The sequence below is a fragment of the Armigeres subalbatus genome, chromosome 2 (genome assembly GCF_024139115.2).
Source record: "Armigeres subalbatus isolate Guangzhou_Male chromosome 2, GZ_Asu_2, whole genome shotgun sequence".
NCBI lineage: Eukaryota > Metazoa > Arthropoda > Insecta > Diptera > Culicidae > Armigeres > Armigeres subalbatus.
In genome coordinates, this window is record NC_085140.1 from 56,792,611 (window position 1) to 56,809,340 (window position 16,730).

General features: G+C 42.1%; 1 protein-coding gene across 2 annotated transcripts in view; it reads right to left on the minus strand.

Annotated features, from left to right (window-relative positions):
* The window catches only part of LOC134208684 (ecdysone-induced protein 74EF-like), a 151,715-nt gene that overhangs the window by 3,824 nt on the left and 131,161 nt on the right, over nt 1-16,730 (minus strand). The window lies entirely within an intron of this gene.

Sequence of the window (16,730 nt, forward strand, 5' to 3'; positions counted from 1 at the left end):
CGCCATATAAATGAAAACTAATCTACCACTCTAGTACTACCCTTGAAATTAAATCATCCAAGGGACAGATCCACCAACTTTACCGTACACTTAGTGTATGAGAAAACCAAAACAGATTGCATTGAGTACCTATTGTATAATTTTGCCCTGATGGGAAGCTGCTTAAATGAGATTTTGTCGCCCCGACATAGTTGATAGCAGGAAATTGTCGTTCGTTATCAGAACCCAAGAGAAGCGAAAGCGGTACTGTGTAGTATTAAGAATGTGAAGAGGTCGCTTATCGCACGGGTTTGAAATACCTACAACAATATTAAATCCGGTGCATCGAATGCACACTTACGGTATGTACCTAAGTAGCAACAGTCAGTGTTTAGCAGCAGCAACATCCATCGCGAAAATAGCCACCATATGTACGGACGTATGTAGATTAAAGCGTTTATTGACATCACCCGCGTTTCCCGCGTCATTGCCCCCGGGTAAACATGTGCGAATTGATTTGATAAGAGTACGAAGGAGTAGATTAGGTCTGACGACCTGTCCATTGTAGAACGCGAAGAAAAAGAATGACTATTTTTAGAGTTTCCAATTGTTAACTTTGAGTTGAGTAAACAAATAAAAATGCGCGTTGCAAGTTCGATTATGTAAATTGAAGACGTCATGTTTATTCGAGCACTGATAATACGCTGGGGCTAGAGTTACGGTTTTGCACGATCGGTATTAAAAAAACATATTTTCTAAGGCCCAACGTTTTAGGTTGATACTCTAAATATAATGGTAAATATGGACAAGAAAAAAACTGCAGTAGAGCGTTAGAGTATTGAACAAGAATCGTGACTCATAAGCTATATCAGCTACCATGGGGGCGAAGTAATCATTGATTACATGATTACTTTTGACATAGGGTTACCGCTCCTTAAATCCATACCATGTACACAAATCAATACCATTCGAAAACAAAGAATTCGTGCGCAAATGGTTTTATTTATCATTTTTGTGATTTTTTTCAGTAGTGAGCACGCCGGATAACAACAAAACACGTCCTAAATTGCCTGTTTTGCGAATGTTATTGATGTAGGAACATGTTATTAATAATGGAACAGATATTCTATAAATATTAAAATGTTTTTAATAGTTATGTAATTTGTGTTCCAAAAGTTCGTCACTCAAAAATAGAGATTTTCACCCCCTCTTTGTCACACGTTTTGCATTAGGTCTAAAAAACTGTACACGCTTATAAACCCCGTTTCTAAAAGCAGCGTTACTTATATTATGGATGACCTTTTATTTCAAAGTATACCCACAGGGTAGTTGCTTTCAAGTTTAATATTAGTTAATTTCGTGTAATAAGATGCATTTTTAGTTATGCATACTGAGCATATAGACCTGTAGACCTTAACAAACAATGCTAATATTTATAAAATATGAACTTAAGAATTTGAAAATCACCTTTGAAGAATAGATTCGTAGATAAAAAGGAAAGTATAGTCTGTGCAACTCCGCTAGCGATAATTTAGAGGATAGTAGTTTCCGTAGTTTCGTGTCCGAAAGAGCTGGAAACTATTGCTGCCATGTATGACCATCGCGTAACGCAAAAACAGGATGAACCAGGGGTATAGCAAAAGTCAAAATCTCCGAAGCAAACATAAAATACATACCTAAATATGTTTACTCTTTTATTCGTTGACTTACACCAGGGGACTGAAGAGAAGGCTAATACGCCTACCCAGCATTCATTCAATATGGCGTACAATGTTTTTGTTTTAATTTCGTTTGATTCATGATAACAAAACTTCGGAAGTACCGACGAGCTATTTTTCGACATAAAGAAGCCATACAAACACAAAAAGGCTCGATGTACCTCAACCAATTGCAAGTTTCTGCCAGGAGAAGTTAAATGCCGATAATTAGCACTAACTGCGTACGAACCAATCACCCAAAATGAGCGCTGAATTCGGGTATACTACCCAGAAACTGGGTACCAAAAACATAAGTACCAAAAGCAATGTTGGGTAGAGTGCCATTGTACCGCGGATGACAGGCGTTTCACCCTCCTGACTTACACAGATTTATGACTTAAAAATGATTTATTCCTCTGAGTCGTGTACTGCCGCTAACCGCAAGTCGAGCACATCTGTATATGGAGCTCCATATACAGATGTGCTCGACTTGCGGTTAGCGGCAGTGTAGTGCACTCACGTACACGCCAAAAAATAACGAGTCGTTTACAGGAGTTAACCCCGTTGAAACTCATGGAAAAAGGTCAACTGAATTAAGCGTGCACAAACCGAGAATGTCAGAATACCCAAAACTGTCAAAATTTCCAAAAATGTCAAATTCATGTTTACTACGGTGCATATGTATGGGGTTGACAGCTGCGCTATATCCCTGGGATGAACCCTAGGCCAATGTATTATGCGACCCGTGTCAAAAGTCAAATGATGAAGGTGCTTAACCGCGGAAGGAGTCTGCGGTGTGCCAAGGGCCAAGGCAACCATCTCAGTGCAGCGGATCGGTATTTTCCCAGAAACTCGTGGTATCAAACAATTGCTCCTTTCCATATCTCGATATTGAGTTAAAGGGATCAAGATAAGGGAAGATCGAGGAAAGGAAGGAAAACGTACCCGTTACAGTTCTCCTTCCATTCCATCTACTATCTACATCTCGATGCCCTATATCTCGATAACTCTCCCTGTGCCGATAATTTTCACGGTCCCTTCAATCCACATACGGTAGTCCGAAGTACTTTCTTCTTCTCCCGCAATAATATCCACAAGGCCATCACGGCTACAAAACGGTAGACTAGCCCAAGACTACGCGCAGCAGCTGGAAGTGGCACTCCCAACGAAAGAGCAGCTAGGCGCAGCGTCTCTTGAAGATGGCTGGATTGACATTCGATCCGCCATTGGTAGTACCGCAACCGCAGCACTTGGAACGGTGCCCCCGGATCAGAGAAACAACTGGTATGACGGCGAATGTGAGCAGTTAGTTGAGGAGAAGAGAAGAGAAGAATGCTGCAACACAGCACGAGGCACGATACAAACGGGTGAGGAACAGACAAAACTTAATTTTTCGGAGGAAAAAGCGCCAGCAGGAAGATCGAGACCGTGAAGAGACGGAGCAACTGTACCGCGCAAATAACGCACGGAAATTCTATGAGAAGTTAAACCGTTCACGTAAGGGCCCTCCTTAGCCGTGCCGTAAGACGCGCGGCTACAAAGCAATACCATGCTGGCTGAGGGTGGCTGGGTTCGATTCCCGGTGCCGGTCTAGGCAATTTTCGGATTGGAAATTGTCTCGACTTCCCTGGGCATTAAAGTATCATCGTTTTAGCCTCATGATATACGAATGCAAAAATGGTATCCTGGCTAAGAAACCTCGCAGTTAATAACTGTGGAAGTGCTTAATGAACACTAAGCTGCGAGGCGGCTCTGCCCCAGTGTGGGGATGTAATGCCAAGAAGAAGAAGAAGAAGGGCCACGTGGCACAACTTGCCAATGAGGCACGCCGCATGAAGCTTGAGATCCTGGGACTGAGTGAAGTCCGTTGGCCAAACTTTGGAGAACACAGAACGCCGTCGGGACAAGTTCTGCTATACTCTGGTTTACGAGGTGAACACGCTCCCCGGCATCGCGGAGTTGGCTTCCTACTAAGCGCTCAGGCACACTCTGCGCTTATGAAGTGGGAACCTATAAGTGAAAGGATAATCGTTGCCAGGTTTAGAACACGGGTCCGAAACCTTACTATAATTCAATGTTATGCGCCAACCGATGCTGCCGATCTGCAAGACAAAGAGAACTTCTACAGTCAACTCAATGCCGTTGTAGATAGAATTCCGAAGGGTGATATCAAGATCTGTTTGGGCGACTTCAATGCGAAGATCGGATCCGACAACTCGAACCATGAGCGCATTATGGGACGTGATCGGGGGATCGCTCTTCCCTCATCGACCGGTTCACAAGGTCACGTGGGTCTCCCGTGACGGCTTTACAGAAAATTAAATCGACCACATCTGCATCAGCCGAAAATGGAAACGGAGCCTTCTTGATGTACGGAATAAACGTAGTGCCGACATCGCGTCTGATCATCACCTCCTCATCGGCGAAATACGCCTGCGCATTGCGCGGATTCGTCGGCAGGAAGAAAGAGTTGGACGACGATTCAACACACGCCGACTGGAAGATGCCACGGTGAAACTGTCCTTCGTTGAAGAACTGGAGACGCGTGCTGCAGATATTCCGGAAGGTGGCAGCGTGGAAGACCAATGGACCGCCATCAAGAATGCCTTCATCGCCACCAGCGAGAACAATCTAGGCGAACTACGCACCCAGAGAAAACAATGGATCACCGATGAGACCTGGATGAAGATAGAGGAGCGAAGAGAAGCCAAAGCCGCGATAGAGCGATCAAAAACCAGAGGAGCCAAAGTTTTAGTCCGTCAACGATACGCGGCTTTTGAGAAGGAAGTAAAACGCTCATGTCGACGGGACAAGCGAGCGTGGGCAGACTCTCTGGCCGACGAAGGAGAGAGAGCCGCCGCAACCGGGGACATTCGCCTCCTCTACGATATCTCACGACGCTTAAGCGGGGCAAAGATGAATACAACGATGCCTGTGAAAGACGCGAATGAATCTTCATGTTATTGACCGACCCAACTGACCAGCTGAAACGCTGGTTCGAACACTTCGAACAACTTTTTTAAGTGCCAGCCAGGCCATCACCACCTCGGCATGATCTGCCTAGGATCCGACGTATAACACGCGTCAATACCGAAGCTCCATCACTGCTAGAGATTCAAACAGCCAAACAGCCTTTCTTGAAGTTTACAAGGCTGAAATGTCATTTCAGGTGATTGTTTTGCCACACCATTATTGGATTATGTATTGTTAACAGTAAATGTAAATATTCACACAGACACACATTTTACTTATATAAACATAAATACCACCCGCCCCCTCCGAATTTCGCTAAATTGAATTACAATTTTAATAATTGCGGTAATTGGATTGGGATTGATCATCATGCTGAATTTAAAAAAAATAGAGTTCTAGCCAAGATTTTTTTATGTACAGGTTATCCGACTTAATATCTACTCAATATCCGATTATACATTATACAATATCGACTCAATATTCACAACTCAGCCATCTTGGATTTTTGTATGGAATTTATGCTCGTTTGTTTACGTTTTGCACTGAAAATGTATGTTCCCCCCCGCGCTGGTTATTCCCATCTACTGACGAAGTCGGATAACCTGTACATAAAAAAATCTTGGTTCTAGCAGCACGGCAAAAAGAGTTCATGTGCCGTCAAGTGAGAGCTCTCTCAATCCGGTGAACCAATATGAGGTAGGGAAAGTTCGAAATTCGAATATAGCTAGGCAGAGATGCATCCTGAACAGAACATGAGCCAAAAGCGTGCCTTAGTGTTCTTAGTTTTGAACTCTGAACACTGTTCAGTAGATCTGTTCAAATTTCAAAAAGTTTCTTAAAGTCGACCAGTCAACTGATATTCACAATTCTTATGCTAAGATAGACTTCTGGTGAAAATTTCAGCTCAATTGGTTGAAATTTAGATGTGCTTCAAATCGATTTAGTGTTTTCGGCATGATTTTGCCCCTAAAAAAATCGTAACTCTGAGTGGGATGAACGAAATTCATTGCAACAACAACTAAATGAAAGCCATACCTATCCTCGAAAACTTTGTAGAACATTGTTTTGTAATCGGAACAGATCTTCTATGTGTTTCAACAGATTTCGTCCTTCGAGATACCCAAAAATCAACATTTTTCGTTGATAAAAGGCCTATGAAATCTATGTTCAGTGTGCACTGGGTTGGTACGCAAGCAAAACGATCATGGTAACTAAGATTCCTTAGATTTGGAACTATGCAAAAACATATGAGCATGCTTGATTTCTATCCGTTAGAAGCCCACGTGTTCCATTACCAGCCGAAAAATGTGTAGCATGCCGTCGCTTGTATTTGTTTTCCTAGGATACAAGTTGCTAAGTTGGGGCAGTGCTCTTGACCAGTGTGCTGTGTTCAAAACGTTTTGAACACGAACACGCGTTCTCGTGTTCAGATGCATCTCTGTAGCTAGGAAGCACGCTTGAGGACATGTTCACTGCTCGCAACTATCATCGGACGGCGCACACTGGGGCAGCCCTGGTTCAAACATGGAATGAACCTCTCAGTCATTGGAATGATTAAATTGACCATGGGTGTCTTCAGTGAAGTTTCAATATACATCCATGCCGACATTTTGGTCAATATTCACCATTTTTTTGCGATAATCGCATAAAAGTCCCAAACGCCAAATTGGACAAACAGCGTTTTTAAAGTGTGAGTTCTTCAGAGAAGTTGCTTGTCAGCAGAGCTTAAAATATTCATCTTCATGAAGCAACTTCGGTCCGAATTTTGACAAACATCGCATGAATATTCAAAACATAGAATGACATAGTCAGACGACTACTCCACGAACTCATTCATTCGACTGTCACTGAGTGTGTTCACTATGTGCAGAAAAAAACATAATTAGCATTGTTTATGTTGATGTTTACTGTTGAAAGTGCCTCGCGGATGAAAATTGGATTCAGTCCTGTGTGATAAATCACTTTACTCATTTGAAACGTGTTCAGATTTCAGATAATTTATCAATTTGTAAAATGTGCATAAATATTCAATGACTAATATTCAACTGAATATTGATTGTCCAGAGCCGACTATGAATGTGTCGGAAGTGAATTGACAAATGAAGAAAAATGGACTTCACCAAAAATTTTCGATTATTTTACACTCTGCTTGTCAGTTAATTTCGATGAACCTTGCTATAAATATCAAATTTCCAGAGCCTACTATGATGATTTATTTGGTTATTTTGAAAAGAAAAACCAAAAAATGAAATATGATCAGTAATTGTACTTTTTCGACACTTTCACTACTGGATATTATTCAAAATCATAGATATTGGTCAAATACATGATTCGTGGCGGTTATCCAGTTAGAAAAAATGATTTTTGACGATTAATCGTGGAAAAAAGGCTAATTTATTGTATTTTTCACATATGCCGATAATGCGATGGGGCAGAGACGGGCAGCTGTTTTAATCGGCAATGGACAGAAAAATTCATTCCCTGTCAAACAAACACTTTCCCAAAGACTATAATATATGTTAAACAAATGCGATGCGAATTTAAATGTAATTCATTGTACCATGTTGTTCAATTATTTACCCTCCTAACTAATCAAAAATCATTAGAAGGTATTTTTTATAGCATCAGTACTGGCATTCAGTAAAATTAATTTTGAAAAAAATCATCGAATATCATGTCTTTGGGAAAGTGTTTGTTTGAAAGGGCATGAATTTTTCTGTCCATTGCCGATTAATTTGCCCCATCGCATAATCGGCATATGTAAAAAATACCATAAATTAGCCTTTTTCCACGATTAATCGCCAAAAATCATTTTTTTAACTGGATCAACGCCATGAATCGTGTATTTTACCAATATCTATGATTTTGAATAATATCCAATAGTAAAAGTGTTGAAAAAGTACAATTACTGATCAAATTTCATTTTTTGGTCTTTTTTTTCAAACTAATCAAATAAATCATCACAGTAGGCTCTGGAAATTTGAAATTTTTAGCAAGGTTCATCGAAATTAAGTGATAAGCAACCTCTCTGAAGAAATCACTCTTTGAAAACGCTGTTTGGCCAATTTGGCGTTTGAGACTTTTATGCGATTATCGCTAAAAATGATGAATATTGACCAAAATATCGGCATTGATGTATATTAAAACTTCGCTGAAGATTATGGTCAATTTCATCATGTCAATGACTGAGAGGTTTATTCCATGTTTGAACCAGGGCTACCCCAGTGTGCGGCGCCAAACTAATACCATCTAGCCATATGCCCACGAGTTGGTATCATTCGATAGACCATGCGATTGGATCCTCTGACCCTATATAAGGCCCATCGATCCACCTGGAAGGCCTCTATTAGATCCTGGATAGTGTGCCAAACGGTGTTTTATTTTGGTAGTGAAAGTTTAATTTTTTCAAACGTTATTGCCTTTGGCAAAGTGGTTTAGTTCTTAGAAAAGAGTTTAGAGTTCTTAGAAGAGAGCAAACTATTACAGTTTGCGAATTCGTTAATAATCGCGACTGGTAAGGCTACTAGTTAGCCCCGGTTCTCCTTACCGTCAACGTAGAGACCGGTAGTTAAAGTGAGAGGTCGCAACAGGTCGAAGAGTTTAAGTCGGTACACTGATTGACCGTAAATATACCGACCTAGTGTGCATGGTGCCGCGAGTGAACTAAACCACGGTTAAATTCTTTTCGAAGACACTATTCAGTATTCAGTGGTCTGCCGAAGGTCGTCCGTCAACAAACGACCGAATACAGAGCAGTATTTTCCCGGCAGTTCTAGTGCCGAAAGTCATCTCCGGCCGGGTGTGAACCGGCACCATTGCCAACCAACTGGACCTCGTGGTGGCGATATCACGGGCAGCAGCGTCAACGAGCTAAAGTGAGTCCGTTCCCTATTAACAGTGCCTAGAATTTCCAAATAAAAATAACCTAGACTAGAGTAGAAAAACTGTAGTTCTATCTGCTTCAGAAATCGATATAAGGCTCAGAATTTGTGAACAGAAAACGTTTTTTTCTCGATTATTTTGTCAGTTAGTTTTATTTAGATTTTTCGAATGTTTTACACAGTTGCCTGTTTCAATAAAAAACATGTACCTACTACTTTTTAAAGACAGCAACATTTTATTTCGAGCATTGACATCGTTTTTGCCCGAGCAGGAGTGCATAAGAGGTGAAATACTAAAAAATAAATCCAAAAATGAATACGCAAGATACTTTAGACCTGATATGCTCAGGTATTTTAATACCAAACGTAGGGTAGAGAGCCATTTGGGCAGTACCCCTATTCCCGTCAGCAACGTTCATTACTCGAGCGCATTACAACGGAATAACTTGTTTTTTAGTACATGGCTAGTTCCTGTCGCTGTATACTACTCTGATTCTTCCGGTGGCTTTATACGGCCATGAGACATGGACGTTAAAGGAGGCTGATCGGAGAGCTCTCGGAGTGTTTGAGCGTAAGGTGCTGCGGACAATACTCGGCGGTAAACAGGAGAACGGTATCTGGCGGCGTCGCATGAATCACGAATTGTACCAGGTGTATAAAGGGCTGAATATTATTAAGCTTATACAACACGGCAGACTACGGTGGGCTGGTCACGTTGTTCGTATGCCAGAAGAACGTCAAGCGAAAATAATATTTAGTAGAGAACCCGGAAGAGGCCGCAGGCTTCCTGGAAGGCCGCGTACACGATGACTTTTTGCAGTTGAAGAGGACCTGAAGGCGCTCAATGTTCAGGGCGACTGGAAGCGATTGGCCCAGGATCGAGTCCAGTGGAGAAGGATACTCCATTCGGCGTAGGTTCATCGAAGAGCTGTAGCCCATCAAGTATCAAGTAAGTAAGTAGTTCCTGTCGATATTAAGTAATGTACAAACAATCAAGCCATTTGGTTGGAACGCGGTCGAGTTAATAATGTTGTGGACGGGTATAGGGGGTGCTACCCAAATGGTCCGCTCCTTATTATTGATATATTTTATTCTGCTCGGGTAAGGCTATCTGTTTAAAATTACATTCCGTTAATTCTTCCAGGGACAGAGCGGGACAATTCGGCAATAGAAGGAGAAAAATAAGTACTCTTGGTAGAACAGCAATATTTATTTGACACGCACTGCTAGACGAAGATATTTATGATAACAGATGTTGTCATAAAATGAAGAGAAAAACCACTCAACAATGGCATTAAAGTGTGGGAACCCAACGTTGAGTAATCTCATGTTTACAAAAGTTGAGTAAGATTTACCTAATTTTTGGTTAGTTTCTAATTAAAATTAAGTATATTTCACTTAATATTTATTGAATTTTACTTAACTTCAAGAAAAAATTACTTAATTTTGGGTTCCCACACTGAACCTCCGATTTGAGTGAAAAGTACCTAGTATTAGGTACTTTTTTCTAACCGTGTAGTGTTTCGTTGATAACGTCGAGCCATGAATTCTGAAGTTAGTGCTAATGCTATCTCCAATAGAACCAATGCACTTATACTTTATCTTTATAACCTGTTCAGATTACGAGGTTTTTTACGTGATATCATTTTAATGAAAATAAGATGAGTGAACTTTGATATCAAAATACTTTTTACTACGTCATAAAGCTTGTAATCTGAACAGGCTATTGGGAGTTAATTATAAAACAGATTAATTCGAAAGGAGCTTGACATAGGAAAAAACTCATCAAAAGTTCCTGATCTTGATCTTTTAGGCTTGTCAAACAAACAAGCTGCATTCGAATGTATTGCATTGTATTTTTTCGCATATCAGGTGTAATGACAAAGAAAAATAATGTAGCATTAATCGATTTGCACAAATTAGTTGGTGGTACAAGCCAAAACAAGTGTTTTTTTTAATTTTCGCTAAATTTTTTTTTTATTTTCGCTAAATTTCTTAACATTTGGTCATGTTGTTTACTTTACCTTAAAAAGGGTTTTAAGTTTATGATATGCTTTAAAATAGGTATCGGAAGGAATTTTAAGAGTACTCAACGTATGAAGGAAAAACGTTTTTGTTTTTTTTTCTAAATCGAAAATTGCTCCGAATTCGTATTCAATGCGCCCCGCCAGAATCCACGGTTGTTGCCTCTCGACGTAATACCGCCACCTCGCAACTAGAACGAATTATCCATCCAGTGCAGCCTGCTCCGAATCAGCACCTCCACCACCACCAAAAGGCGCGCAGAGAGGAAGCAAAGGATAATGAACGAGAAAATTGCCAGGTTTTGCGGTGCGGTGTGGCATCGGCTGGATTGCATGCCACGCAGAACCAAACGAGTAATGGCATCTCGCGATGCTCGTCGCAATAAGACAGCGCGCGGAGAGTGCATCAAACCTTCCCCGATGCAACGGGATACGACGACGGACGGGGCGCGAAAGACGATGATGATAGTTTGGCGCATCTTCTACCTCCTCCTAATCGCTATTCATGGCATTGCATCCCGCGCGTAATCCCGCACCAAGCAACAAGGTAGACAGCGACAGCGACGAGTGAATGGCATGGGAGACGCTCAAGCCGAGGAGCAAATTTATTGAACAAGTCAGACAGGAGGACTGAGTTCGCGTTCGACGAGAGTCCCGTGATCCAGGAAAGAAAAAAAAATACCTGATGCACTTCTGGTCGATGCTGCGCTGAGGCTGCTAGCCGGTGCATAACAGATGCAGCAGCAGCTCTGCTGCAGCCAATGACCAGGAAACAGACACCGTCAGGTATGACCTTCAAATGCTTAGGTTGTTTGCTCCTTCGTGTCCGGCCGCTTCGGAGGATGTGCGCATCTTCTTTCCCCGTTCGGCGTTGGTGCAGTTTGAGAAAAGGGAAAAAAGGGCTGAACGCCCTACCATCCACTCTCTAGGAAGGGTGTCCAAGGAAGAGTTGGTACGATTATGCCTAAAAGCCATTATCTTAATCTTTGCGGTTGCATCTGGATTCCTGTTTGATGGCTCCCGTGTCTTTGTGTGTGCGCCTTTCAAAGACCAGTTTTCTTGCTGACTGGTCTCTGGTATGGTAGCTGGTAGAAAGATTAGCAAGCCTCAGATAACACACCGTGGTAATGGCACAGCGCAAAGGATTCATTTCATAGATGCTGAACGATGTTTTAAAACTTCCTACACGTCTCAGTTGCTGGCGACGGCAAGAGACGGTGAAAGCAGTATCCGTTGGATGGATAGCCAAATGGGTAATAATTCCACGATCTGTCGTCATCTATGCTGCGCCAGAATTCATCGGCGGAAGGCTCGAAAACATAGAAATAGCGCTAGCGCATCGCCCGCCCGTAATTGGCTTCAATTGGATAATGGTCTTCGCTGTGCCAAGTCGCATTGGCCAGCGCCAACAAGTGTGCCATTTGGATGAATTTAAAATCAAATGAGCCCTCACTACAATCGTAGTTCTCCTCCACGCATGAATGTGAACAGCCGATGGCGCTGTCACCACCTGGCTAAAAGTGCATTGTTGCATTGCCATGTACGCGTCATAGCAAGCCATTTCTGGTTGCGATGCAAACGCCGCGAGCGGGAAAAACTATGCTAAATAATTCCACGTGGATCAAGAGTGAGAGCGGAACCAAACTCCTAACAGTATGCAGGTGACCTTCTAAAAGAGCGCTCACCCTACAAATCCACTGAACTAACGCTGTTGGTGGTGCATGTGCAGAGAGTACGGTGCACTGACTGGTACCGCTCTATTGAAATTGCGCATCACCCCCCCTTCCCGGCTTGCAAACAGTATTCGATGCCGTTTGATGGCGGCACTTCCTTCTCTTCGGATTCGTCTTCGCGCGGATGCAGCGCGAAGTGGTTCCAAGAAGATGACGACAACCGCCGGAAAATCAAACCTTAGAGACAGCGGACTCCGGGCGACCCAAGTGCACAAGAGTTGATCCATAAATATTCAACGCCGTCGTCACCACCCCCGTGTGCCGTCCTCGTCGACCATGCTACGTATCGTCGTCTCTAATGCCTGATGCGCTGCAATGCAACCGTCAATATCGGATAGGTTCGGTCGCTGCCACTAAACTTCTGTGCACTGGCGGTAGAAGGGTGGGGCAGGTGCCAACCAAATAAGATAGTTGACAAAATCATTGGTGAAGGTCCACCAGAGCACAAAAATGTCGTACGCAATTTTCGACACTTCGTATTCCATATTTTAATAGCACATAAATCATCAAATAAAATATTGAGTATAAGAATGAGTAAATCCAACAACAGCGTTTGTGGGAACTGTTCGAGTACCCACCATAGCAGATAAACGCAGGTGAGATTCCTCTAAATACAATAGTAAGTGTAGTTGTGATATTCAACAACGGCATTTTCAGACGATCCTGCCCCTCAAATAGAGCGAAAAACGAAGTACAAAAAATTAAGATAGACTGCAACAGCACCTCCCCGACGAAGGCGATCCTCCAGCAGGAGAGAAGGGTAAGGGATCGTATGCCGAGGTTTCACAAGGTAGTTAGGAGCCCCCTGGTCAAGCACCCTGGTTTTCAGCACCAGCCGCTGGCGACGTTTCCGCCCACCTCTAAGAAATTAGAGCTATGCGTCTAGAACTATTATTCCTACGACTTGAGGCCCTAAGGATTCTAAACAACCTTTTAATACAGCAACGAGACAGCCGAGCTGCTTCTCCCCTATCTGATCCATTCCCCATCTTCATTTATGCTCGTAAACCATCGTCTAGCTCAGTGGTCCCCAGCATACTTACTATCAAGGGTCGCACATATGCTATAAGCGGTTGAAGCGGGCCGCAGTATATTTGCAAGATTTGTTTCTCTGTTTATTTTGCATATTACAGAATACTGAATATTTGGAACAAAATATTTATTCCTGTGAATCTTTTCAAATAAAATATGTACTTATTTCTTCGGATTTTACCGCCGTAGCTGACGTTTTAGTATATAGTACCGTTTTTGCAGTAGCGGACTTGACACAAGAAATTGTGTTAGCATCTTGTTGGCTCAGTTGGCAGAAAATATTCTATGCTGTTTTCCCAAATAATCATATGGCAACCGATTCTGTAATTTGATCTTATGTTTTTCATACTCAAGGTTTGTTGTTCGCTATAACTTTTCGTAGTAAATAACAAAGGGGTTCTTAAAAAAACTCTGTTAGGATTCTGAGCGTGAGCAGGATTCGCTCGAGATTCTGAGCTAAATTTGTTCGAAATTCTGAACAGAATCCGTTTGGAATTCTGAACAGAATCCGTTTGAGATTCTGAAAAGAATTCGTTCGGGAATCTGAACCGAATCCGATCAGAACTTTATACATAATCCGATTGGTATTCTAAAGAGAATCCATTCGCGATTCTGAACAGAATTCCGTTCAAGATTCGGGGCCGAATCCTTTCGGAATTCGTTTGAAATTTTCTATAGAGTCCGTTTGAAATTTTGAAAAGAATCCGATTGATGGTTTTGAACAGAATCGAGTCTTGCGATTCTGAAAAAAAAATCGCATGGTATTCTGAACAGAATCAATTGCTAATAGCCAACGTAGTTTCTGGAGATAATAATCCACCAAATTTTAGTTTAATTTCTTCAAAACCTAAGTTATTTTGAGAAATAAAAGCATTATTATTATGAAGCATGACAACATTATTTTTACCTATATATTATCTTGAGTTCTTTTAAATCTGCGATTAAATACAAATTTGCTATTATCATAACCCGAGGCGATAACATCGTAAAGGTGAACGTGCCCCTGGAGCCGATGTTCTGATGGGTCACACGAAGTTTATTCTCAGAAAACCTTCCCGGATCGCAGGAAAAAGCTTGGAGGGCCACATGCGGCTCGCGGGCTGCACTTCGGGAATCTCTGCTAGCTCCTCTTCTTGTACCATCGCTACAAACAGAGAATTCTTTATTATTACTCCCACCATCCAGATCTCACAAAGCAACACCGAAAACCCGTCCATCATTTTCCCTGGACAGGAAGTTTTCTACTCTTCACTACTTAAGACATTCACCAAAAACATCTGAATTCTCGCAAAATCCTTTTCACTTCCATAATATTTAATACTCATCCGAATAGGAGACTTGCCAGTTCCCCAACCCTTCTTTTCTTCGTCATCTGGACCTTCGAAACCATCCTGTTCTTGCGCCCAGTGCAGCTAACAGACATGGGTCCTTCTCTTCGTCCCATCATACTCCCACCTAATCTCCCTCTGAGTTTCCCTCGCTGGAGTCGAGATAAACAGAGCAATTTTCCAGTTGACTATTCAATCTCCACCCTACAACTAGAGATCAAGCTTTCTCCGCAATGAAATATTAACGGTTTCAGGAAGAACTTTCTTAAACTCGAACTGCTAGTGGCTGCCAATCCACTCTGGGTTATTGGCCTTCAGGAGGTCAAACACTATGGACTGGACATTCGGAAGGAGATATAAATCCCTTTCGCAGTCATCGACGAAGACCTGCGGTGCCATTACAGGGGTTGAACATAATGTTAGCAAAACCATCACCAATTCTCTTCTTCCTAGGATATAAGAACGCCAGCCATCCGTCAAGGGCAGATCCTCGTGGCGCTGGCCTTCTCGAAGGCTTCAAAGATGGAGACTTGGCCGTTTTCAACGGGCATTCCGCTACCTCTATTGACGTCACTGCGGCTAGCAGGTCTGTCTTCCCGATCTTAAAGTGGGTTGCAAATACTGACCTTCACTGTCCGAGCAATCACTACCCCATCCTTGTTTCTGCCCTAGCCTCCGCTCCTTCTTTTTCCAAGCGCCCACGACTATGTCGATGTTGATTGGGAGAATAATCATCAACTACTGCGGAACTCGCTAGAAACTAACGTCCCCGAGTTTACGAGTTTACCCGAGTGGTCTTAGACGCTGCACACGCCACGATTCCACAAACCAGCTGCCTCCCCGCGCTGAGCTGCCCTGAAAGACCCTCCGGCTTATTCCGAATCATTCGTTCAAGATACGTACTCTGGAGATTTATAAAGAGAAACATCGATAGTGTCGGATTACTAATAAAGATACTAAGAGAAAGCAGTGGGAGGATTTCCTGAATCCGGTGAATTCCTCACAAATAGGTGTAATACTGTTATTATTTTTTATGTTCAACCTAAAGCCGGAGTGGTCTCTACAGTACATAATATTTAGCATGATCCATGGCTGTACGTCGCCACTCGCCAGCCATGCAATCTACGGAGGATCCGTAAATCGATTTCCACCTGATGGTTCAACATTGCTCGCCGCCTTGAGCCCGGTGGATCGCTATCGAGAACCATTTTCTCAGGGCTATTGTCCGACAGTGCCCTAGATGCAAAACTGTGGGAGAAGGTCGATTAACTCAAAAGGAAAAGAAGGCCTTGATGTGAATGGTTGTAAAATTTCGGATCCACCGAAAGTCGTCGAAGCCTTCGCTGATTGTTCTGCGACACTTACCAGTCTTACCAGACGCCTATCCCCCGGATATTAGAGAGCTAATGAAGGCTCAAAAAGAAAGTGAAAAAATCTGTTTTACCAAAGGATGACACCTAAAGGGCCAATCGTGAAGTCATAAGTTAACCTTCAGAAAAACCCACAGAAACGTATCCAGAAATTAATTGGGAAGTTTCTCCAGGCAAAACTTTGATTTTTTTTAGGAAATCCTTCAAAATGCCTTTTGGGATTTTCCCCCCGAAATTTTTTTTCGTAAAACAAAACAAAATATCTTAGAGAATTACTTCTGAAATTTGTGAAGGAATTAAAGAATGAAATAGTTTTAGATGGAAACGGAAAAAAAATTTAGAAGGATTCCTCAAATAATTATTGATTGAATTTATGGGAAGATTCCAGAAAAAGTTTTTAATGAAATTTTGAAGAAATTTCCGAAGCTCCAATATACGGAAGATTTTTTAAAGATATTTTCCAAGGAACGACTGTGGGAATTCCTCCATTCCTCCAATTCCTCCAGGCCTTTTTCCAGGAATTTCTGGAGGAGGCTCTGAAAGAATTTCCGAAGAATATTCCAAAGGAATTCCTAGAGAAAGCTCTGAAGAAATTCCTGATGAAAATTTTGAAGGATCTCCAAGAGATTATTACTAGAGTTTCCAATGCAGTTTTTTGAAATTACTGGACGATAACCTTAAGCAATTTATTTTAGAAATTCCTGAAACAATAG